At 45.4% G+C, this 27,102-nt stretch overlaps 1 protein-coding gene across 1 annotated transcript in view; it reads right to left on the bottom strand.

Moving 5' to 3' along the window:
* The window catches only part of LOC134571714 (ATP-sensitive inward rectifier potassium channel 12), an 87,231-nt gene that overhangs the window by 39,753 nt on the left and 20,376 nt on the right, over nucleotides 1–27,102 (bottom strand). The window lies entirely within an intron of this gene.

Raw genomic sequence — 27,102 nt, 5'->3', positions numbered from 1 at the left:
TTTGTAAGTGTATATAGAACAGTACTCATTCTGTATAATACACTGCTCTCTCCTACATCTCTTTCCCCTTTTTTGTGTATGGCTATATACTATAGAGCTCATAAAGATTGAGCTCTTGTTAATGTGTATAACCTTTTCCCCCGTTTTTTTAAAAGAATCATTAATAAAATTGTTTATTATTTTAATTTTATTTTAGCATTCATTCTATAATACTTCAAATTGTAAGGGACCTTTTCTGTCTCCACGGTTTTGTGGATACACTTACTCCTTCTTCACAAACAGTGCCCTATCAGCTGCTCCCAACTGTGTCTGTGGAGTTGGCAGACGTAGTCAAGCCACAAGACTTAACTAGGCACTTCAATGAAAGGCATTTGAAAAAGGGGAATAGCATGATATTTGGTTATTTATTTATTATTATTTTATTTTTTTTAATGAGGTGCGTGAACAAGGGGATGACTTGTCCCAAACTTGCATTACTGTGGCTCATAGTTTCTGTCATATCTTTATATGAGGGACGACCTGGCTGCCATGTCCCAAATTAGAGGAAGATGGGGGACCTTAAAGAATGAGTTCATGGAATTAGGTAGCAAACTCAAGAAGAGGCCTCCAGGATTGTATTTTCTGATATTACTTGTGCTGCGCGCTACAGTGAAAAGGCAGTGGATGATTAGAGAGGTCAATGTGTGGCTGAAGTCTTGGTGAAGGAAGGAGGGTTTTGGGTGTTTTAGAGCACTGGGCCGATTTTGCAGTTGGATACAACCTTTATTGCTGTGATGGATTGCACCTTTATTGCTGTGATGGATTGTACCTCTTTTGTGTTGGGGGAGAGGATGGATAGAAGTCTGGAGGAGGCTTTAAATTAAGAGTGGGGCCTGGGTCATATAAGGATAAATGTTGTATATAGCATAGACAGGAGAAGGAATTCAGCTGAAGTCAAGAGGGTGGAGATGAAGTGAGATTAGCAGACAGAGCAAAAAGTTATTAAATAGATTTTATTCAAATAAAGTTCAAGAAACAAATGATAACATTAAATATCTGGTTGCAAGAAGTTTGTGTAAGAAAATGGGTGAGTTTGAGGTATTGGCATACAAGGAGCAGTATAGCGTAATTGGGATAACTGAGATGTGGTGGGATGATACATTTGATTGGGCTATTAATTTAAATGCATACACATTGTTTAGGAAGGATAGAAAAAGTAGAAAAACGGGTGAAGTATGTCTTTATATTAAACCTGATTTGAAGCCAAGTGTTAAAGAAACTGTATGTTCAGGCAAGGATGTGGAAGCTTTATGGGTGGAAATATGCATAGGAGGAAACAGGGGATATTCATTTATAGTAGGAACATGTTACAAGCTCCCAAATATTAATCCTGGTAAGGAAGTACAACTGCTATCTCAAATTAATAAGGTAGCACATCTGGGTAATTTGTTAATCATCTGCTATTTTAATTGTCCAGATATTGATTAGACGAGGGGGACTAGTAGTTTAGTTAAGGAAAACAGGTAACCTGCTAAATGATAATTTAATGTCTCAATTAGTAGAAGCACCAACTAGAATAGATGCTTGTCATAACTAATACTGTTGACTTGTTTTCAAACATTCAAGTTAGGGAGAAATAGTGACCATTAGTGATGTACCGAACTGTCCGCCGGCGAACAGTTCCCGGCGAAATTAGCGTGTTCGCATTTGCCGCGGCGGGCGAACACATGCGCAGTTCGATCCGCCCCCTATTCGTCATCATTGGGCAATCTTTGACCCTGTGCCTCTCGGTCAGCAGACACATTACAGCCAATCAGCAGCACTCCCTCCCTTCCACACCCTCCAACCTCCCTCCCAGCATCCATTTTCGATTCATTCGGAAGATGCATGCTTAGTGAGAGGAGGGAAAGTTTAGCTGCTGCTGATTACATAGGGAAATTGATAGCTAGGCTAGGGTATTCAGTGTCCACTACAATCCTGAAGGACTCATCTGATCTCTGCTGTAAGGACAGCACCCCAAAAAGCCCTTTTTAGGGCTATAACATCAGGCTGCTTTTTTTTTTTTTTTTTCCTGTGTAATGTAATTGCAGGTGCCTGCCTGCCAGCTTCTGTGTGAGGTTCACATTGGATACTGTGCCTATTTGCCCAGTGCCACCACTCATATCTGTTTTAACAATAGGTTAAGCTTTACATTTAAAATAAATATTTTTTTTCACTGTAATAGAAGAGCAGTTGCCTGCCTGCCAGCTTCTGTGTGAGGTTCACATTGGATACTGTGCCTATTTGCCCAGTGCCACCACTCATATCTGTTTTAACAATAGGTTAAGCTTTACATTTAAAATAAATATTTTTTTTTCACTGTAATAGAAGAGCAGTTAGTTATCTGCAAGCGTCTGTGTTTCAGGCCTACTTCAGCGTGTGCTCTGCAGACCTGTGCCAGCGTGCTTTGACAGTTGGCAATCATATCTGGTGTCTCTATAGCGTGCTTTTACAACCAAAATTTTGTTTCCACTGTAATAGAAGAGCAGTTGCCTGCCTGCCAGCTTCTGTGTGAGGTTCACATTGGATACTGTGCCTATTTGCCCAGTGCCACCACTCATATCTGTTTAACAATTGGTTAAGCTTTACATTTAAAATAAATATTTTTTTTTCACTGTAATAGAAGAGCAGATGCCTGCCTGCCAGCTTCTGTGTGAGGTTCACATTGGATACTGTGCCTATTTGCCCAGTGCCACCACTCATATCTGTTTTAACAATAGGTTAAGCTTTACATTTAAAATAAATATTTTTTTTTCACTGTAATAGAAGAGCAGTTAGTTGTCTGCAAGCGTCTGTGTTTCAGGCCTACTTCAGCGTGTGCTCTGCAGACCTGTGCCAGCGTGCTTTGACAGTTGCCAATCATATCTGGTGTCTCTATAGCGTGCTTTTACAACCAAAATTTTGTTTCCACTGTAATAGAAGAGCAGTTGCCTGCCTGCCAGCTTCTGTGTGAGGTTCACATTGGATACTGTGCCTATTTGCCCAGTGCCACCACTCATATCTGTTTTAACAATTGGTTAAGCTTTCGATTTAAAAGAAATAATTTTTTTTCACTGTAATAGAAGAGCAGTTAGTTGTCTGCAAGCGTCTGTGTTTCAGGCCTACTTCAGCATGTGCTCTGCAGACCTGTGCCAGCGTGCTTTGACAGTTGCCAATCATATCTGGTGTCTCTTTAGCGTGCTTTTACAACCAAAATTTAGTTTCCACTGTAATAGAAGAGCAGTTGCCTGCCTGCCAGCTTCTGTGTGAGGTTCACATTGGATACTGTGCCTATTTGCCCAGTGCCACCACTCATATCTGTTTTAACAATTGGTTAAGCTTTCGATTTAAAAGAAATAATTTTTTTTCACTGTAATAGAAGAGCAGTTAGTTGTCTGCAAGCGTCTGTGTTTCAGGCCTACTTCAGCATGTGCTCTGCAGACCTGTGCCAGCGTGCTTTGACAGTTGCCAATCATATCTGGTGTCTCTTTAGCGTGCTTTTACAACCAAAATTTTGTTTCCACTGTAATAGAAGAGCAGTTGCCTGCCTGCCAGCTTCTGTGTGAGGTTCACATTGGATACTATGCCTATTTGCCCAGTGCCACCACTCATATCTGTTTTAACAATTGGTTAAGCTTTAGATTTAAAAGAAATAATTTTTTTTCACTGTAATAGAAGAGCAGTTAGTTGTCTGCAAGCGTCTGTGTTTCAGGCCTACTTCACCGTGTGCTCTGCAGACCTGTGCCAGCGTGCTTTGACAGTTGCCAATCATATCTGGTATCTCTTTAGCGTGCTTTTACAACCAAAATTTAGTTTCCACTGTAATAGAAGAGCAGTTGCCTGCCTGCCAGCTTCTGTGTGAGGTTCACATTGGATACTGTGCCTATTTGCCCAGTGCCACCACTCATATCTGTTTTAACAATTGGTTAAGCTTTCGATTTAAAAGAAATAATTTTTTTTCACTGTAATAGAAGAGCAGTTAGTTGTCTGCAAGCGTCTGTGTTTCAGGCCTACTTCAGCGTGTGCTCTGCAGACCTGTGCGAGCGTGCTTTGACAGTTGCCAATCATATCTGGTGTCTCTATAGCGTGCTTTTACAACCAAAATTTTGTTTCCACTGTAATAGAAGAGCAGTTGCCTGCCTGCCAGCTTCTGTGTGAGGTTCACATTGGATACTGTGCCTATTTGCCCAGTGCCACCACTCATATCTGTTTAACAATTGGTTAAGCTTTAGATTTAAAGGAAATAATTTTTTTTCACTGTAATAGAAGATCAGTTAGTTGTCTGCAAGCATCTTGGTGTCAGGCCTACTTCAGCGTGTGCTCTGCAGACCTGTGCCAGCGTGCTTTGACAGTTGCCACTCATATCTTGTGTCTCTATAGCGTGCTTTTACAACCAAAATTTGTTTTTCACTGTTATAGATTGAATAGCAGTTACTTGTCTTCAAGCGGGTGTCTCAGGCCTACAGTGTGTGCTCTGCAGAACTGTTCCAGTGCACATTGCCAATCATATCTGGTCTCACAGTAGCTTGCACGCATAGTACCACAAATCCCCCAAAAAATGACAGGCAGAGGCAGGCCAACCCGCAGATTCCCTTTTGCCCTAGAATAATGCCCAGTTTTCAGAAGCCACGTACCCTGAACTTGAAAAGTTCTGAGGACTTAGTTGACTGGCTAACACAGGACACCCAATCTTGTACAGCCTCCGCTCGGAACCTTGACGCACCATCCTCCTCCAGCTTAGCTTCAGGCACCTCTCAAGATAGCACTCACCCGCCTGCCGCCACCACCAAAACTAGCACCACAGCCGCTTTACTTGGTATGTCAGAGGAGTTATTCACACACCCGTTTGAAGAAATGAGTGATGCGCAACCATTATTGCTAGAGGATGTAGATAACAGGGATATGTCTCAGGCAGGCAGCATTAAACACATGGAGGTACGGTGTGATGATGATGATGATGTTGTACCCGCTGCTGCTTCCTTTTCTGAGTTGTCAGATACAAGCGAAGCGGTTGATGATGACGATGCGTCCATGGATGTCACGTGGGTGCCCGCTAGAAGAGAAGAAGAACAGGGCGAAAGTTCAGATGGGGAGACAGAGAGGAGGAGGAGGAGACAAATGCCTATGGGATCAACACATGAGTACAAGCAGCACGCCTACTCTAAGCCGCCATCCTCCTCCTGGTCCAGCATCTTCAGCCACGTCAACCACTGCTGTCCTTCTTGCCCCCTCTCAACCATCCGCCTCTCCGTCTCCCTCCTTGAGTTCCCGCTCATCTGCCCACAGTCATGTGTTTCTGTCAAGGACATGTTTGAGCATAAGAAGCCAATGTCACCAAGTCACCCCCTTGCCCAGCGTCTGACAGCTGGCTTGTCCGAACTATGAGCCCGCCAGCTTTTACCATACAATCTGGTTGAGTCTGAGGCGTTCAAAAAATTTGTAGCTATTGGGACACCGCAGTGGAAGGTACCCGGCCGGAATTTCTTTTCACAAAAGGCAATCCCCAACTTGTACTCGATTGTGCAAAAGGAAGTCATGGCATGTCTGGCACACAGTGTTGGGGCAAGGGTCCATCTGACCACTGATACCTGGTCTGCAAAGCATGGTCAGGGCAGGTATATCACCTACACTGCGCATTGGGTAAACCTGCTGACGGCTGACAAGCAAGGAATGCGTGGCATTGCAGAGGAGTTGGTGACACCGCCACGAATTGCAGGCAGTCCTGCTGCCACCTCCTCTACTCCTCCTACTCCTCCTACTCCATCCTCTTCCATAACCTCCTCGGCTGAGTCCTCTTGTGCCGCTGCTTCTTGCTCCACATCAACGGCACCCCCCCAGCTCCCCAGGTACTATTCCACATCCCGGATACGGCAGTGTCACGCCGTCTTGGGTTTGACTTGCTTGAAAGCAGAGAGTCACACCGGACAAGCACTCCTGTCCGCCCTGAACGCACAGGTGGAAAAGTGGCTGACTCCGCAGCAACTGGATATCGGCAAAGTGGTGTGTGACAACGGAAAAAAATTGATAGCGGCATTGAAGTTGGGCAAGTTGACACATGTGCCGTGCATGGCACATGTGTGTAATCTGATCATACAACGCTTTGTGCATAAGTACACAGGCTTACAGGACGTCCTGAAGCAGGCCAGGAAGGTGTGGAATGGAGGGCCACTAAGGAGGAGAGGGGGGAGTGAGAAGACCACCAAGGGGGGACTGCAGAGGGACAGGGGGCCAAGGGAGAGCACTAAGGGACAGAAGGGGAGAACACGGAGGGACAGGAGGGAAGGGGACATCAATAATTGACAGGAGGGGAGAGCACTATGAAAATGTTTTAAAAAAATAAACAGCTGCTCCCCTCTCAGTCCCTATCCTACCCCTCAAACAATCTCTTTTACACTACACACACACACACACAGAAACATACAATGCATTCCTACTCACACAGACACACCCGAAACACACAATGCATCCCTTACGTTCACACAAACACTCATTCTCTTACACACAGAAACAAAATGCATCTCTTACACAATCAATGCACCACTTACATACACACACTGCATTCAATTACATACACAGAAACACACCTTGCACCCCTTACACACACACACTCACACACAGAAACATGCAATGCATTCCTTACACGCAAACACACACTGCATCCCCTATAAACACACTACATCCCTTACACAAATTGGTATCCTTATACACTACATTCTATAAGAACACACATACATTGCATCCTCTCCAATAACGCATAAAACATCCCCTACACACATACACTCCACTTCCTGTGAGAAAGCTCATGGGCGGGCCATGTAGGTATTTATGGGTGGGCATTGAAGGCATACTCACGGTCAAGCCCTGGGGGCCCAGACCTTGAGCTGTGTAAGGGGCCCTAAAAATGGAGCTGCTTCCTGTTCGTTAATTGTTGTGAGCACTGTTAAAAACAGTCTCCAGCGAGCCACTTCTACACCAGACCTGTGGAGCCAGACTCAGCCCATCATCAGCCTCTTGTCCTCATCTGGTGGTAAGTAGGCAATCCAATATATTATTAGTGGCACTAATCTCACATTAAATGGATACTATAGTCACCAGAAGCACTACAGCATAATGTAGTGGTTCTGGTGTCTATAGCCTGTGCCTGTAGGCTTTTTAATGTAAGCACACTGTCTTTTCAGATAAAAGACACTTTGTGAAGACTGGCGTTGGGCCATATGGCAGAGCATATGGGGGGAGGGGGGGGGCGGCAAATTTTTTTTTGCCTAGGGCGGCAAAAATCCTTGCATCGGCCCTGACCACAACAACCACAGTTCAATATTTTTTTATTTTTGGCTACAAAAAGTAAAATAAATACCTGTGCAGCGTTCACTTGTGCAGTAAACTGCCATGTACCGTATTTTTCGCTCTATAAGACATACCTGACCATAAGACGCACCTAGTTTTTTAGAGTAGAGCACCCACTCCCCTCCCCTGTCCCATAGTGTTCACCCCCTGTCCGATAGTGTTCCTTACCACCCACTCCCCTCTTCTGTCCCATAGTGTTCTCCCCCCTCCCCTGTTCCATAGTGTTCCTTATCACCCACTCCCCTCCCCTGTCCCATAGTGTTCTCCCCCCTTATCACCCACTCCCCTCCTGCCCTGTCCCATAGTGTTCCTTCACCCACTCCGCCTCTCCACCTGTTCCTTAGTGTCCCTCTCTCTTCCCCCTTTGGTCCCCGGTAGGACTCCTACCTTTATGTAGCGTGGCCGAGCGGAGCAGTGCGCACAGGGAACAGTTTCCTTTTCCAGGAAGAGGGTGCAGTTGGCATCTCTCCCAAGTGGTATTTCGAGATCAAGGCAGAGAATGTGGTTTGTTGCACATTTATTACTTCCAGAGGGAACTGTGATGTTGGTGAGTGGAGCTGAGCTTGGGAATTCCTTCCTACAGAGAAAAGGGAGACTGAAGAAACTCTGCTTGCTGAGAGGTGTGCCTAATAATGCAACCTGACCAAGTTTAAGATACGTTCATAAATGTTTATGACACATTTTTTTAAAGTTTTTCTTGTTTTATATTTGTTTAAAAGTGTTTGCATGCTGGCTTAAAAAAAAATATTTTAAAGTGATTGATGTCAATTTAATCGAGTTAGTGCTGCTGAGACACTCCAGCACCAGGTGTGGGTGTAATTCAATTAAACCTGCCATTGTTATCTGTTGTTATGTTTTATCCTCCCATTGTGTTTCCTTATATAAAAAGATCTCTCTTTTAATAAAATATATATTGTTCTTCATTGAGAGAGAGAGCTATTCAACACTCCTCAAGTGGCTGGCAAAGTGTTGTGGAAGAAGAAAGGAACCGGCAGAAGACTTCCTGGAGGTTGCTTCACAAAGCCCTTGCAGACTGGCACAACAGATGAATACTGTAGCAGGTTCAGCTCTGGTTCACAAGCCTGAGAGAAATCTACCCTTTCCTATTACAATGGACATGCTGTTAATTCCACTATCTCATGGCTCAATACTTCTAATAGTGGTGATCTCAGCACAGGGCCGAATTAACATAAAGGCTGATGGGGCCCCAGACACATGCCCATGGAATAGGCCCATTGATTAAAAAAAAATAAAAAAATAAAAAAAAATAACTTTTTTTTTTACCCAGTACTCATTAGGATTGCCACCTGGTCGGCATTTTACCGGCACAGCCAATATTTGAGGCTACTTGGCTGTGCTGGTATTGTAGTAATACCCGCAATACAAATGCAGGTATTTTTTGCAGTATAAACGGAGAATACTCTGCAATACCAGCACCGACCAGTTGGGGTCGCTATGTGTCAAGAGAGGCAGAGATAGGAAGTTACAGCATATGCCTGCCTCTCTTTACTCACTGATCCGCAGACGAGCAGCTACACAGGACAGAGTCCAGACAGCAGCTCCCAGCCTGCAGAGACAGCCTACAGTTAGGTAAGTAAAGAAAAGGTTGCAGGGAGACATAGAAACACAGAGACATTAGGGGACACTGGGAGACACTAAGGGACACTTGGAGATATGGGGACACTGAGACACTTGGGGACACTGAGACGCTGGGAGACTTGGGGACACTGAGACATAAGGGGACACTGAGACACTTGGGGATACTGGGAGACATGGGGACACTGGAAGACATAGAGACACAGAGACACTAAGGGATGCTGGGAGATTTGGGGATGCTGGGAGACTTGGAGGTGCTGGGAGACATGGGGACATTAGGGACACAGTGTCCCCTAGTCTCTCAGTGTCCCCGTGTCTCCCAGCCAGTGTCCTCATGTCTCACAGTGTCCTCATGTCTTCCAGTTTCCCCATGTCTCCCAGTGTCTGTGTCCCCATGTCTCTCAGTCAGGGCCGGCGCGTCCATAAGGCGGCACAGGCGGCCGCCTTAGGGCGCCAGAGGAGGGGGGCGCAAAAATCCGAATCCCCTGCCTCTGGCTGGAGAAACTGATTTTTCATCTCACCTCTCTCCCTGCAGCCAGCACACAGCAGGAGCAGGGCAGTGAAGTCAGCCGTCCTCCTCTGATGATGTCAGAAGGGGGCGGGACTTCTACTGCTCCCAGACTCCCCAGCGGTCCTGACTGCAGCTTCAGCCTCCAGTGCAGCGCGTCCCAGCCGACCACTATGGGTAAGGTTCTTCCTCCCTGGCCCAAGGTAAGCATCTGGGAGGGGAAGGGGGTGGGGGAAGAACTTTTAGCATTTTTTTTTTTAAATCAATTTTTTTTCAGCCCCTGCCCCCACCATATTCCCCTTCCCCCACTATACTCCTCCTGCCCCACCATACTCCTCCTGCCCCCACTATACTCCTCCTGCCCCCACCATACTCCTCCTGCCCCACCATACTCCTCCTGCCCCCACCATACTCCTCCTGCCCCCACCATACTATCCCTGCCCCCACCATTCTATCCCTGCCCCCACCATACTATCCCTGCCCCCACCATACTATCCCTGCCCCCACCATACTATCCCTGCCCCCGCCATACTATCCCTACCTCCACTATACTATACCTGCCCCCACTATACTATCCCTGCCCCCACCATACTATCGCTGCAAAATTCATCTTCACCTGTGTAGCCAAAAATCCTTGCACCGGCCCTGCTCTCAGTATCCCTAGTGTCTCAGTGTCCAGGGCCGGATTAACATAGGGGCTGATGGAGCTGTAGCTCCAGGCCCAGGCCCATGCAAAAGGCCCATTTAAAAATAAAAAATAAAAAGTTTTTTTTTTTTACTTTTTTTTTTTAACACACTACTCTTAGGTTTGCCACCTGACTGGTATTTTAAGGCACAGCCGGTATTTGAGGCTGCCTGGCCGTGATGGTATTGCAGTAATACCTGTAATATAAATGCAAATATTTTCCTCAGTATAAATGGAGATTACTCTGCAATACCAGCGCCGGCCAGTAGTGGTCACTGTGTGTGGAGAGAGACAGGGATAGTAAGTTACAGCATCTCCCTGCCTCTCTCTACTCACTGACCCGCGGGGGAGCAGCTATGCAGCACAGAGAGTCCAGACAGCAGCTCCGAACCTGCAGAGACAGACTACAGCTCAGGTATGTGAAGGAAGGGGGGAAAGGCAGCAGGGAGACATGAGGACACTGAAACACGATGGGACACATGGAGGACACTGAGACACTAGGGGACACTGGGAAACATAGAGACACTGGGAAACATGGAGACACTGTGAGACATGGGAATTCTGAGACACATAGGGATGCTGTGAGTCATAGGGAGACACATTGGGACACGGAGACACTAGATACACAGTGTCTCCATGTCTCCTAGTGTCCCCATATCTCTTAGTGCCCCCTATGTCTCCCAGCCAGTGTCCCTAGTGTCTCAGTGTCCCCATGTCTCCCAGTGTCCCCATGTCTCTGTGCCCCGAGTATCCCCATGTCTCCCAGTGTCCCCAAATGTCTTTGTCCAAAAGTGCCCCCATGTCTCCCTGTGTCCCCAAGTGTCTGTGTCCCCATGCCTCCCAGCCAGTGTCCCTAGTGTCTCAGTGTCCCTATGACAGTGTCCCCTAGTCTCCCAGTGTCTGTGTTCCCATGTCTCTCAGTGTCACTAGTGTCTTAGTTTCCCCAAATGTCTGTGTCCCCATGTCTCCCAGTGTCTGTGTCCCCATGCCTCTGTGTCCCTAGTGTCTGTAACCCCATTTCTCCCAGTGTCCCCAAATGTCTGTGTCCCCATGTCTCCCAGTGTTCCCATGTCTGTATCCACAAGTGCCCCCATGTCTCCCAGTGTTCCCAAGTGTCTCAGTGCCCCTATGTCTCCCAGTGTCCCCAAGTGTCTCCGGATCTCTCAGTGTCCCCATGTCTCTCAGTGTCCCCTAGTATCCTAGTGACACAGGACACACTGAGACATGGGGACACTGGGAGAAATGGGAACACAGACACTGGGAGACTAGAGGACTGGGCGACATGGGGACACTGACACTGTGATACATAGGGACACTGATGCCAGGCTAGCCTTCCAATTCTTTGGACAGACATGCCCCCTTTTTGGGCATGTTCACCCCTTTTGGCAGTTCTGGTCACGTGATTTGTGTCAGTGACCCACCCTTTTACCCCGCCCATTGACTTCCTGCTTCACTGGACACTGCTGTTAGAGGGTATGGGTTTACTTGAAAGATGAAAGCATAAATTAGATAAAGAGATTAGCATAGAGTATGTGTTTTCTTATAGATGCATCTTTTGAGTTTCCCTCCACCAACTCCGGACCAACACCAACTCCATCAGATACATGACGCTTGAGAGGTATGACTGTTTTAGTGTTTTTGGTCGATAAGATTCTGTAATTAGGCCCCAAATGCAAAAGGGTAATAAGCGCTCTCTTCTCAAGGGTGAGCAGCAGTTCACCAACAAGGTGTTCCCTCTACCTTGTGATAAATGGACAGATAAAATAGAAAGGTGAACAGCGCTAAAGATCAGAAATTGTACATACGTTTAGTAGAAATACTGGCCAGCGGAGTAACTTAAAAAAAGGAGAAACAAAGATACAAATAATGGTACAGTATGTATGAACGATATAATTCCACAAGAACAAAGGTGTTATATTCAGCTCGGTGTTAAGAGCTTGGACGGAATAATCCCCGTCTATGGATTTCTTGAGGTTCCAGATCGTTGGTGAGTTTATAGGTGTAAGTATTCGTTATATGAAAAACAAGAGTAAAATACGCCACATGGTCTAGTACGTAAATATAAAATATTGTAGTAAGAGTAGATGATCCTACTTACATATACTAGAGCAACGACCTGCTCTAGTTTGGAGAATTTCAGGTGGAATAATCCCCACCTCGGGATATAGTGGACCCAGGTATAGCAGCAAAGCAGTATTAAATAGGAAGGAGGACAAAAAAAAAAAATGACTGGATGGTTTAAAAATTATTATATATACTTTAATACAATAAGTAAAAAGTGAATAATACACTATAAAACCAGTCCTGTATAAAAGTCCAAAATTCTTCCTGGTTTTATAGTGTATTATTCACTTTTTACTTATTGTATTAAAGTATATATAATAATTTTTAAACCATCCAGTCATTTTTTTTTTTGTCCTCCTTCCTATTTAATACTGCTTTGCTGCTATACCTGGGTCCACTATATCCCGAGGTGGGGATTATTCCACCTGAAATTCTCCAAACTAGAGCAGGTCGTTGCTCTAGTATATGTAAGTAGGATCAGGGCCGGCGCCACCTGTAAGGCGACCTTGGCAGCCGCCTAGGGCGCAACTTACCAGGGGCGCCGGATCCTGTCCCCGCTGCGCCTCCTCATGCTGCGCCGCCTGAGCGCTTTAACAAGCCCCAGGCGGCGCAGCACTGCTGCATGGAGGGCGGCCGGGTTTCAGTGACCGGCAGGAGTGAAGCGCAGAGCGCTCCCTCCTGCCGGTCTCTCCATGTAGCGTGGCCGGGCGGCGCGGAACCCGGGACAGGAACCTCTGTTTCCTGTACCCGGCCGCCGGCGGACTGAAGGGAAGCGCTGAGTGAGCACTTCCTGTCAGTCCGCCGGCGACCGGGTACAGGAAACAGAGGTTCCTGTCCCGGGTTCCGCGCCGCCCGGCCACGCTACGTGGGCAGGAGGGGAGGGTAAGGACCACTATGGGAGGGGGGGATAACGGATCACTAGGGGAGGGAAGGGGGGAATAATGGACCACTAGGGGAGGGGGGGAATAACGGACCACTAGGGGAGGGAAGGGGGGAATAACGGACCACTAGGGGAGAGGAGGACCACTGGGGGTGGGTAAGGACCGGGGGGGGGGGGTAAGGACCATGAGGGGGGAAAGGACCACTAGGGGAGGGGAGGACCACTGGGGGTGGGTAAGGACCAGGGGGGATAAGGACCACTAGGGGAGGGAGGGAGAGGGGAGGGATAAAGACCACTGGGTGGGTAAGGACCGGGGGGGGGTAAGGACCATGAGGGGGGGAATGGACCACTAGGGGAGGGGAGGACCACTGGGTGTGGGTAAGGACCAGGGGGGGGGGTGTAAGGACCATGAGGGGGGAAAGGACCACTAGGAGAGGGGAGGACCACTGGGGGTGGGTAAGGACCAGGGGGGGGGGTAAGGACCATGAGGGGGGAAAGGACCACTAGGGGAGGGGAGGACCACTGGGGGTGGGTAAGGACCAGGGGGGGATAAGGACCACTAGGGGAGGGAGGGAGAGGGGGGGATAAAGACCACTGGGGGTGGGTAAGGACCAGGGGGTAAGGACCGGGGGGGGGTAAGGACCATGAGGGGGGGAATGGACCACTAGGGGAGGGGAGGACCACTGGGGGTGGGTAAGGACCAGGGGGGGTGTAAGGACCATGAGGGGGGGAAAGGACCACTAGGGGAGGGGAGGACCACTGGGGGTGGGTAAGGACCAGGGGGGGGGTAAGGACCATGAGGGGGGAAAGGACCACTAGGGGAGGGGAGGACCACTGGGGGTGGGTAAGGACCAGGGGGGGATAAGGACCACTAGGGGAGGGAGAGGGGGGATAAAGACCACTGGGGGTGGGTAAGGACCAGGGGGTAAGGACCGGGGGGGGGGGGTAAGGACCATGAGGGGGGGAATGGACCACTAGGGGAGGGGAGGACCACTGGGGGTGGGTAAGGACCAGGGGGGTGTAAGGACCATGAGGGGGGGAAAGGACCACTAGGGGAGGGGAGGACCACTGGGGGTGGGTAAGGACCAGGGGGGGGTAAGGACCATGAGGGGGGAAAGGACCACTAGGGGAGGGGAGGACCACTGGGGGTGGGTAAGGACCAGGGGGGTAAGGACCATGAGGGGGGAAAGGACCACTAGGGGAGGGAAGGACCACTGGGGGAGGGTAAGGACCAGGGGGGGTAAGGACCAGAGAGGGTAAGGACCACTAGGGGAGGGAGGGAGAGGGGGGATAAAGACCACTGGGGGTGGGTAAGGACCAGGGGGGGTAAGGACCAGGGGGGGGGGTAAGGACCATGAGGGGGGGAAAGGACCACTAGGGGAGGGGAGGACCACTGGGGTGGGTAAGGACCGGGGGGGTAAGGACCATGAGGGGGGGGAAGGACCACTAAGGGAGGGGAGGACCACTGGGGGTGGGTAAGGACCAGGGGGGGGTAAGGACCATGAGGGGGGAAAGGACCACTAGGGGAGGGGAGGACCACTGGGGGTGGGTAAGGACCAGGGTGGGGGTAGGGACCAGGGGGGGTAAGGACCATGAGGGGGAAAGGACCACTAGGGGAGGGGAGGGAGGATAAGGACCACTAGGGGAGGGAGAGGGGGGGATAAGGACCACTGGGGGGGTAAGGATCATGGGGGGGGGTAAGGAACACTAGGGGAGGGGTGGGAGGATAAGGACCACTAGGGGAGGGAGGGAGAGGGGGGATAAGGACCACTAGGGGAGGGAGGGGGTGGATAAGGACCACTGGGGTGGGTAAGGACCACTGGGGGGGTTAGGACCAGGAGGGGGCGGTAAGGACCACTAGCGGAGGGGAGGGAGGATAAGGACCACTAGGGGAGGGGGGGGGTGGATAAGGACCACTGGGGGTGGGTAAGGACCAGGGGGGTAAGAACCACTGGGGGGGGTAAGGACCACTAGGGGAGGGGAGAGTAAGCACCACTAGAGGAGGGGGAGGAAGGACCACTAGGGGAGGGGAGGGAGGGTAAGGACTACTAGGGGAGTGGAGGAGGGAGGAAGGACCACTAGGGGAGGGGAGGGACCACTAGGGGAGGGGTGAGTCAGAACCACTGGGGGAGGGGGGTGAAGGAACACAGGGGGAACGGGGGTGGGAAGGTAAGGACCACTGAGGGAGGAGGAGGGGAGGTCCACTAGGTGTTTGGGAGAGAGAGGACCACTAAGGGGAGGGGAAGGACTACTAAGGGGGGGAGATTACCACTAAGAGGGTGGTGGGAGTAGGGGAAGGTCTACTAAGGGGTTTGGGAGAGGGAGGACCACTAAGGGGTTTGGGAGAGGGAGGACCACTAAGGGGGGGAAAGGGGAGTGAGAAGACCACCAAGGGGGGACTGCAGAGGCACAGGGGACCAAGGGAGAGCACTAAGGGACACACACACACACACAGAAACATACAATACATTCCTACTCACACACGATACATCCCTTACGTTCTCTTACATAATTAATGCACCCCTTACAGACACACACTGCATTCAATTACATTCACAGAAACAAACCTTGCACCCCTTACACACACACACACACACACACAGAAACATACAATGCATTCCTTACACGCAAACACACACTACATGCCATATAAACACACTACATCCCTGAAACAAATTGCACACATAAAAAATCCCCAACTCATGGGTGGGCATTGTAGGCGTATGCCCCCTGGGGGCCCAGACCTTGAGCTGTGTAAGGGGCCCTAAAAAATGGAGCTGCTTCCTGTTCGTTAATTGTTGTGAGCACTGTTAAAAACAGTCTCCAGAGAGCCTCTTCTACACCAGACCTGTGGAGCCAGACTGAGCCCATCATCAGCCTCTTGTCCTCATCTGGTGGTAAGTAGGCAATCCAATATATTATTAGTGGCACTAATCTATAATTTACCTCACATTAAATGGATACTATAGTCACCAGAAGCACTACAGCATAATGTAGTGGTTCTGGTGTCTATAGCCTGTGCCTGTAGGCTTTTTAATGTAAACACACTGTCTTTTCAGATAAAATACACTTTGTGAAGACTGGCGTTGGCCCATATGGCAGAGCATATGGGCGGGGCATTGTGATGTCACATGGTGGGCAGGACATATGGGGGGGGGCGGCAAATTTTTTTTTGCCTAGGGCGGCAAAAATCCTTGCACCGGCCCTGAGTAGGATCATCTACTCTTACTACAATATTTTATATTTACGTACTAGACCATGTGGCGTATTTTACTCTTGTTTTTCATATAACGAATACTTACACCTATAAACTCACCAACGATCTGGAACCTCAAGAAATCCATAGACGGGGATTATTCCGTCCAAGCTCTTAACACCGAGCTGATATAGCTCCTCAAAGTGTGAGTGTGAATATAACACCTTTGTTCTTGTGGAATTATATCGTTCATACATACTGTACCATTATTTGTATCTTTGTTTCTCCTTTTTTTAAGTTACTCCACTGGCCAGTATTTCTACTAAACGTATGTACAATTTCTGATCTTTAGCGCTGTTCACTTTTCTATTTTATCTGTAATTAGGCCCCATCATAATTGTCAGCACCAGGCCCACTGGGCTCTTAATCAGGCCCTGTCAGTGTCCCCTAATGTCTTAGTGTCCCATGTCTCCCAGTGTCTATTATTATTATTATTATGATATTTATAGAGCGCCGTCAAATTCCGCAGCACTTTACAATGGGTGGACGAACAGACATGTAGTTGTAACCAGACAAGTTGGACACACAGGAACAGAGGGGTTGAGGGCCCTGCTCAATGAGCTTACATGCTAGAGGGAGTGGGGTAAAATGACACAAAAGGGTAAGGATAGTATTAGACTAGTGACAGTTGCAGAAGAGGAATCAGTTGGGAGCTATTAACAGTTTAATTGATACGCTTTTATGAAGAAGTGGGTTTTTAACGATTTTTTGAAAGAATGGAGACTGGGTGAGCATATAACGGAGGAGGGAAGCGAGTTCCACAGGAACGGTGCAGCCCTAGAGAAATCTTGAGCGTCAGAGGTGGGAGTATGGACAGAAGATAGACGTAAGTCTTCAGCAGATCGTAAGGGCCTAGACGGGACATACTTGTGTATAAGGGAGGATAGATAGGTGGGAGCAGCATTATGTAGAGATTTGAAAGTAAGAACCAGAATTTTAAATTGAGCTCTATATTTTATAGGAAGCCAATGTAGGGACTGACAGAAGGGTGAGGCATGGGAGGTGCGGGCGGACAGGAAGATGAGCTTCGCCTGTGAGACATGGGGACCCAGACACTGGGAGCAATCCATCTATACAGCAGAATCAAACTGTAAGTAGTTTTGGGGTTTTACAGAATTTTCTCTTATGTCACTCCTTGTGATTTACATGTGATGTCACGCATACATAATTAATTATGTAAATAATTAAGGTCAGTATTTTTTTCCAAGAAAGGTGGCAACCCTAACCTTGGTATGGAAGCTTAAGAGGGATGTTTGGGAATAAAACCTGTGTGGACTGGCTGACAATGAAATTAGTTAAGGTAATGCTGACTTTCGTCTCTCTAACACTGTGGCATGTCCCCTTTTTTCTACACTCACTACATACATGTTTTCTCTGTCCCAGACTATATACCTGGAGCTTCTGCCTGCTAGTATGAAGGTAAGGATACAAGTGGACATGTGAGTGCTAGGGGACAGTCCTTAGAAAATGTGGAGTAGGCGCATCATTTGACGCATTTATGTCAAGCTCAGGGTGTGGTCTGCATAGTATACCCTATGATTGGCAGGCAGGCAGACATGCATTCATGCCAGGCTTGCCTTCCAGTTCTTTGGACAGACATGCCCCCTTCTTGGGCATGTTCACCCCTTTCGACTGTTCTGGTTAGAGAGAGATAAGCATAGGGTATGTGTTTACCTATAGCTGCATCCTATGAGTTTCCCTCCAGCACCATCTCCATCGATACATGACACTTGGGAGGTATGACTGTTTTATTGTTTTTGGTCATTAAGATTCTGTAATTAGGCCCCTTCAAAATGAGTATTCCATAAAGATATAAGTTTTATGAAATACTAAGATTGACTGGATTAGAATTTCACTGAAATTCCAATCCAATCAAAAGATATACTGTGACAAAGTAGGGACTGTTTTCTCTCAGTATTTTTTCAACACCTGGCAAAGCTTGATGCAAGCTGGAGAGAATGACGGTGCCTGAAAGGGACAGGTTCAGGTAAGTAAATCTCACCTTTGCCTGCCCTCCACAGCAAACCGTGCTTGCACATTGCACATCACACACTGGAATAAATACAATCCGATTTTGTTTTAGAACATCACCAGTTCCAAGGTGGTGTTAAGTGGCAAGCAGTATACACGGCCAATACTAATTGCAAGCCACCAGTAGGATGAATGAAGTAGGCTATCGTCCACTCAAAGGTTGTGTAAGTACCACCCACTGTGGCAGAAGCTAGGCAAGAGGACTTTTTTTTTTTCTTTACTGAAAGATAAAGAACTTTTTAAAAACTGTAATTTGGCAACATATTCTCCCACTATGATCTTCCTCTCATAGTTGTTTTAAGTGCCAATAGCTATGCTGCAGCTAGGTATATCAATACCTTTTAAACCTACTTTTACACTAGGATCAATGACACAATAGCAATTTCCTATCACATTCAAGGTTGTTTAAAGTGCTACTGGAAGTATCTTGCTAGGTGTTTTTTATTTTACACTTTTATTGGTATGCTGCTTAGGAATTAGATACTCTAATTTTGGGCATAAGAGGCATTCTACACACATCGATCAGACTCTTGACGGCTGGAGAGTCTAATGAATGCATGTGCTCTGCGCTCCTCTTTGTGACTCTTTACTGCATATTTATGTAGTAATTGGAGCATTTATATTTAGTAGTATCTTTTTCCCACTCTACTCTCCCTGCTATATTTGCAATTTGAGGGTTCTGTGCCAGTTGTAGCAAGATTACCTATACTGGACTAATGTTTAGCCTTGTGCTTTTTGCTTTTACCATTTTTTAACTCCATATATTTTAATATACCAATTAAAAGTTATGTTTTAAGGCTTATCTGCAACTGTGACAATATCTATTTAGATTGTTACTCTATATAAAGTTTAGAGACACCTACTGGTAGTTTTATTTTATTTATTTTTTTATTTTTTATCTCGTATCTCGTATCTTGCTAGGTAGTTACAGGAGTAAGCTAAACCTAGCAGTAAGCTAAACCTAGTCTCACATTAGAATCCTTGAGGCAGCCTATCTTCCACTCCCACACAGCAAAGGCAAAATACGTAATATCACTGCTGGTCTGTCTCCCTCAATAGCTGCAGTCAAAGTGTCTGGAAGAATCCTACTTGGAAATATAGATTAACAGCTCCTGTTTTTTTCCCTTTTTTTGGCTTTTGGCACTTTGGAAATTGTAATTAGGGCTGGTTAGGTGATAAGCACAAATTCAGGCCGATTGCTGTTCCGAATGAAAAGAATCCCCAAGTCTACTGTCAACAACAAGGGCAAAATTTGTAATAACAGTTTATTGTTGAATGGCATGTATAAGATAATAGCAATATGGAATGAGGTTTAATTCTTTTTGACAAAAGGAGACAGTGACTGAGAGTTTCATGCATTACTATATTAACAAGAAGCACAGGTAGATATGGTGCCTGAAGTGCAATTTTAACAGAGTTTTTATGGGTCAATAATAAAACAAAATATCATCATTTATGAGAACATTTTTCAACGTTCTATCTGTCCTACAATGTATTTTGTAATAAATTATGAAGAATGGCAAACTAAGAATCAAGGAGTATATGTATAACCAAGAGTACCAAGATTGGGGGATTAACAATTAACAGATTTCTTCATTTGTGGTCAGCTGGATCCAAAGAGGTTGATGTTTCAGTAAAGAAGCAATGGAGTGATTTAGATGATGATATTAACAATTTAGAAAACAACATTTTCTAAAATGTGTGTCCAATAGAAGCTGTCAAAGTAGCAGGTGATGAATAGTAGCCTTGGTAAAAAGGTGAGAAGCACTGAAAAAGGAGGCAAGAGTAGTAAAGCTAGAAAATAAGACAAAAGCTAGAAAAGAAAGGAGTGAGAAGATAATTTTAGCAGCATATTAAGAGTTGCAGACTTTTTTTTTTTTTTAAATGTGTGTAAAGTCCCCACCTTGAACCCCTTAAGGACAAAACTTCTGGAATAAAAGGGAATCATGACATGTCACAAGGGGTTAAAGGGACACTATAGTCACCAGAACAACTACAGCTTAATGTATTTGTGAGTATAATCATCCTCTTCAGGCTTTTAGCATTAAACACTGGTTTTTTTTTCCAGAGAAAATGCAGTGTTTACATTACAGCCTAGGGATATCTTCACTGGCCACTCCTCAGATGGCTACTAGAGGTGCTTCCTGGGGCAGTGTCTCCACCCTCTGCATGGAGACAGTGAACTTTCCTCATAGAGATGCATTAATTTTAATGCTGGTGCTAGAGTAAAAGTGAGTTTTACACTTTTTTAAGAGGGGTAACGTGGGTGGGGGGGGCACGGGAGTTTACATGTTTTTAGCACTGTAGTGTCCGAAATACGTGTTTATATAGCTGACATTATAGTGTTCCTGTAAAGTATACAGGGATCAATATCTGAAATCCTTAGGCCACTTCTACTCCCCTGGCATTAAAAATATAGTAACAAAACTATGTGGGAAAATTAGTAATGGTTTGCCTTGGATAATTAAGAGCATTCATTTTACTAATGCTAATCCTGCTTATATAATAAAAGTTTAAAAGTCAGAAACTAATTTACCAGAAAGTTTCAAGTTGTGGCAATAATATAGATTCTGAAAAGAGTAATTGATGTACCGAACACTACATAACTGGCTCATGAATCCCTGACAAAAGACTCCAACGAGAAAGATAGAAATAGAGCAACCCAAACAAACGCACATTTACTTAAATTACATTTGCAATGTATACAGAAATAATGTTCTCTCTCTCTTTATATTTAACTTTTGTGAAGGGTTACCCCCTCTAATCTGTCCTTTAGATAGTAATCATACACTTACAGCTTTTTTTCTTCTTTTTTGTCCATTCTCAAATGATATTAACTATCATGCTATCCCTTAAGAAAGACACGTGTTTGGTGCCGAACCATTGGGGGTCAGTTGTGTCACTTACCCAGTTCTGATAAGCTTGTTATGTGTAGTTACTTTTTTATTTAAGCCTTGTTTCACTTTCTGGTTATCATATTTCGTGTGATTATGGTATTTGCGTTGATTCTTTAAGTAATATAGATTATTTGTTTAAAACATTATATATATTTTACTTTTTATATTTCCTTCCCAGGGACACAATCCAAATGTTCCCATCAATACATTAAAGTCAACCTGAAAAAAGAATTTAACATCAGCATATGAAAGAATGATCTGCGGCAAAGGGTCAAGGCTTTGTCCTCCTTGGGGACCACAGTAATGATGGTTAAAAGAGACTGAAGGAGAAGATGGCGACAATCTGGAATGACACTGAAATCACTGAAAGGAAGTAAAAATGCTAAAGTATCAGGAGCTTAAAATATTTAAGATACTTTTTGTTGAATGTTCATTGCCGCATCAAAGGTGTGTATAGAAGGAAGCAAACAGATACTTGTAGTCACAATTTGAGGTTCTTGTTTGTGTGACTTTTTAAAATAGTTTCTGCCCTGTTGCCTGGCTAAATTAATGCTAATGCATATAGTAAGCATAAGGCTGTCACATTTCACATTTCACTTTACTATTCTGGTCCTGGGACACTTTGGAAACACAGAATGTGTTGCATGTGATGGGACTGCTTGTGCCCTGAAGCTATTTGCTAATGTCCTCTTTTGATCTATGCGCAAATAGATGTGTTGATCCATCTTCATATTTAATGATATTTAAAGTTCACATTTCCTGTGCTCTCCATAGTAAATTAATAATGGTGTCTATATTGCACATATTCAACCATGCCATGAAAAAAAGGTACATTTACTTAAACATTAACAATCTGAATGATTATTACATTTTAGTGCCAAGAGAGCAAAGAAATATAGCACTGCCAAAAAGACAGGGGAAAAGGATTGTCAATGATAAGGTGGTAGATGTGACATGTAAGTGCTACGTATGAATTGTTTATAATGTCAATCTGCCAATAAGTTACTGTTGCATTGAATAGTTAACAGGACCAAACATAATATAATATCCTACACGAAATTTTACGCACGCATAGAATACAGATAGTTAAACACAGATGTTACACTGCCATGTCTAAAAAGGAGCGTTAAGGGGGTGCTATCAGCTCAGTGTATTTTGTATGCAAATAGTTTATCTGTACTGTTCCCCGTTAAATTGTCAAACTGTTTGTGAGTGACTTAGCTAAAGTCAAGGCTCCTCCAACATGCATAGACCGCCCCCCCCTCTTCTTTTACTTAGCTAATACAGAATTTATATTTCTGCATTATGAATAGCAATTCCCTCCAACATTGACAGCTAAGAGTTCTGGGTACACAACTGGAAATATTGTCTGAAGATATTTTCCGTTGTGTACCCACATCTGGAAGGCTGTGATAAAATCATTCCAAAGTATAAGGAGATTGGCCAGTCCCCAGAATTGACCACAATAATGATGGCCTAAACTCACAGAAGCATCTCTCAGACTGGAGACCACCCTAATTAAATGGACACTATTGGCACAGAGAAATGTCAAAGAATTGAGAACACTGCAGGGGCATGATCTATACAACAGAACTGCTCTATTAAGCTAAAGTGTTTTTGTTGCCTAGTGTGTCCCTTTAAATACAAAAGTGAGCGCTAACATCATAAAAGGTAGCAATAACTGCATATCCTGCCCTGTGTAACTTACAGCAGCTTAGGGCACAGTCGTTGAGATCTGTCTGGGCAGGAAACAGACTGTCTGTCAGCTGCATATGTTTTAGTGGTTATTAGGAGAGATTTGATGGATTGAAACTCTTGGATTTACACATGTTCCAACTTGTATAATAGACTACTCATAAAGATGCCCATCCCTATTCAATAAATACGCAACTAGTTTCAGGTTAAAATTGTTTTCTGAGATTGTGAGAAACTGTATTAAAGGAATGCCTCTTTGAAAATTAATTGTTGTTGTTGTTGTTGTTGAAGAATTTAGTAGATACGCACCACAAATGAAAACATGCATGAAGTTTTGTCTGGAGTCTGGCAAGTTTTCTTTGGGGTGTATATATAAAAAAAAAATTGGGGAAAAAACAGCTTGCAAAAGTATTTAGCTCTTTCCCTGACACAGTCTATGCCAGGGAATACTCCAATCAAAGGCTTCTCATTGAGAGGCTTCTGTGATCTGCAAGCGTATGTACACACGTGATCACAGCTCCCCTAGGCATGCGCTAGTCTGTGCTCCTGTAGATACCATGAACTCCGTAGTGCTAACAGAATTAAAAGCAAACTTCTTGGCTGTCTGAGTGACAGCGAGAGAGATATTTCTGCCAACAGTTATAATAATGCTGATTTATATTGAAATTTGCACTAGATAAAGTACTACCATGGCCACGTTTTATTTCCATACTGACCACTGGCCTGATGGTGCTCAGGGATGCAGACTAAATAATAAGCCTTTCTGACAACCAGGGATTGACTTTCCCCTTCCATAGCCACAGTAAGCAAAAGTAAAGGTAATGGCTTTCATTCCCAGGAGGTCCGCTGCAATCACATGGCCGCAATAGGCGTCTATGGAGATGCCTGCAGGGGGACTGCCTGGGCAGGTCCTACTCTAACAGCCTAATGTCTGCTCTTATGAGATTAACCCACTTACTTGGGGGAAAAAATCCATCTGGGGCTCTCTGCAGTACAAGGCTATATATATATATATATATATATATATATATATATATAATTAATAATTTGTGTATTTTATACATTTATATTAATATAAAAATACACTTGGAATGAGGTTACACACACACACACATACACAAATAAATAAAAAATACACACACATATATATATATATATATATACACATACAATAATTATATATATTTTATGTATGTATGTATATATATTTATATATATATATATATATCTCATAAAAGTAATTAATACAATGAAAAACATTTAATACAAAAATAATATAAAAATCAAACAAAATGATATATATATATATATATATATATATTCTTATCAAAATACACTTAGAATAAAATAATAAATATAAATATATAAATAAAAATTATAACAAAAATATATACATATACATATAATTGCATAAATAATTACATACATATACACATAGAATTTAAATAGTTATGTATATATATATATATATATATATATATATTTAAATTCGATGTACCTATTTATGTAATCTTTAAACATAATGAAGTGATTATATTAATAACAATTTGAGGGACCTGCCTGACAACCCATGCAGAAAGTCCAGAGAATTTAATTTGCTAGCACTATATTTACCCTGTAAGATTCCAAAACACCATAAAACCTGTAGTGTTTATAACTAAGTGGCTACTAAAAACGACTGGACATACCCCATTTGCAATACCTTGGGTAGTCTACTATGGCAAATGGTATGCCATCATGGGGGTAATTCTCATTCTATTGCAAGTATGGCCAAAAGGTAGATCTCCATTTGTTGTACAACGTGGACAATGCTTTTCAAGCTGAGAATCTACCATATAGCCATCCTTGCAGAGATGTGTTTGTGAGCAGTGTTTGTGTTTGAATGTATGTATGTACTTGTGTGTAGTGCTGTGGTCAGGGCCGGACTGGCCCACCGGGATACCGGGAAAATCCCCGGTGGGCCGTGGCACCTGGGGCCGGTCTGACAGCCCTGATCAGTCCTGTCAGTCTCCCAGCACAATTTACCTTAATTTCGGCGCATGCCCCGCCTCCGCACACAAGCCCCGCCTCCTGAACATAGCTCCGCCTCCCTCGCGTAAGCCCCGCCCCCACACATTGCTCGCTGGAAGGAAGAGGCTACAAAATGGAAACTTCACCTACCAGGTAAGCTTCAGCCATGACAGTGATTGTGTGTGTGTGTCTGCTAGTGAGTGAGCTTGTCTTTGTGTGTGTGTGTGTGTCTGCTAGTGAGTGAGCTTGTCTGTGTGTCTGCTAGTGAGTGAGCTTGTCTGTGTGTGTGTGTGTGTAAATGAGCTTGTGTGTGTGTGTATGCCTGCTAGTGAGTGAGCTTGTCTGTGTGCAGGGCCGGTGCAAGGATTTCTGCCAAAGATCCTGGCAAAGATCCATTTTGCCGCCCCTTCATGTCACTCACTGACAGACACACACACGCTGACACACACACTCACTGACAGACATACTCACTCAATGACAGACAAACACACACACACACACACACACACTGACATGCATATACTCACTCACTGACAAACACACACACACTTACTGAGAGACATACACACACACTCACTGACAGACATTCACTCACTGACACACACACACACACTCACCAACAGACACACACTCAATCACTGACGGACACACACACAGACACTCACTGACAGACATACACACAGACTCACTGACAGACACACACACACACACACACACACACTGACATGCATATACTCACTCACTGACAAACACACACAGACACTTACTGAGAGACACACACACACTCACTGACAGACATTCACTCACTGACATACACACTCACACAGACACTCACTGACAGACATACACTCACTCACTGACACACACACTCACTGACAGATATACACTCACTCAGTGACAGACATATACTCACTCACTGAGAGACACACGCACACAGACAGACACACAGTGACAGACATACACAAACTCACTGACAGACACAGACACTCACAGACACACACACACACACAGGCAATCAGTGTCACACACACACTCACTGACAAATACTTAAACACTCACCTCCCTAGGATCCAGTGTGGGGCAGCTCCTCACTCCTCCCGCCCGCCGTTTAGTATGCCGGGGCCGGAATGAAGTCATATTCCGGCTCACGGCATCACAGAGGGCGTGTGAAGGAGGAGTGAGAGGCTGCAAGAACAGCCTCCCTCGTTGCCTTCTCCTTCCCCCCTCTCCTCCGGTCACCGGGATTTTATGGCAGAGCAGGCACCTGTCATCAAGGTAAGAAGGTGCCTGCTTTGCCATACTGTGACAGGGCTCTTCAGGGCGCCCCCACCTTCGGGTGCCTGGAGGAGCGGCCCGGTGCTGAGGGGGGGTGGGGCGGCTCTAGAGCCACAAGCCCAGCGCTGCGGCCCAAGACGGGGTGAGCCCACCAGGAAATTCCCGGTGGGCTCCCCCCAGCAGGCTGGCGCCCTAGGCGAATGCCTAGTTCACCTAACAGTGGCGCCAGCCCTGTCTGTGTGTGTGTGTGCCGGCTAGTGAGTGAGCTTGTCTGTGTGTGTGTCTGCTAGTGAGAGAGCTTGTGTGTGTGTGTGTGTGTGTGTGTCTGCTAGTGAGAGAGCTTGTGTGTGTGCCTGCTAGTGAGTGAGCTTGTGTGTGTGTGTGTGTGTGTGTGCGCATTCTAGTGAGTGAGCTTGTGTGTGTGTGTGTGAGCTTGTCTGTAGTAAGCTTGTGCGTGTCAGAGTTTGTCTGTACTTCATTTGTGTGTGTGTATGCCAGTAAGCTTGTATGTGCAGGTCAGTGAGATTGTCTGTCAGTGTGCCTCTGTAAACTTGTGCATTTATGTCAATGAGCATATATATATATCAGAGAGATTGTTAGTACAGACAAACTCTGACACGCACAAGCTTACTACAGACAAGCTCACACACATACACACACAAGCTCACTCACTAGAATGCACACACGCACACACGCACACATATAATATGTATTTATATATGACTCAATCATCTGGGGTAGCAAGACATAGCCGTACGTATAACATGTGACAATACGTGGCGCAATGACTTATGGAGCTGGCATAGATTTTTTTTCCAGGGCTGCTATGTATCCCCAGTCCGGCCCTGATAACTACCCAGTCAA

The sequence above is a fragment of the Pelobates fuscus genome, chromosome 8 (assembly GCF_036172605.1).
Source record: "Pelobates fuscus isolate aPelFus1 chromosome 8, aPelFus1.pri, whole genome shotgun sequence".
Classification (NCBI taxonomy): Eukaryota; Metazoa; Chordata; class Amphibia; order Anura; family Pelobatidae; genus Pelobates; species Pelobates fuscus.
The sequence above is the reverse complement of the archived record's forward strand: the minus strand, read 5'-3'. Positions and strand labels throughout refer to the sequence as shown.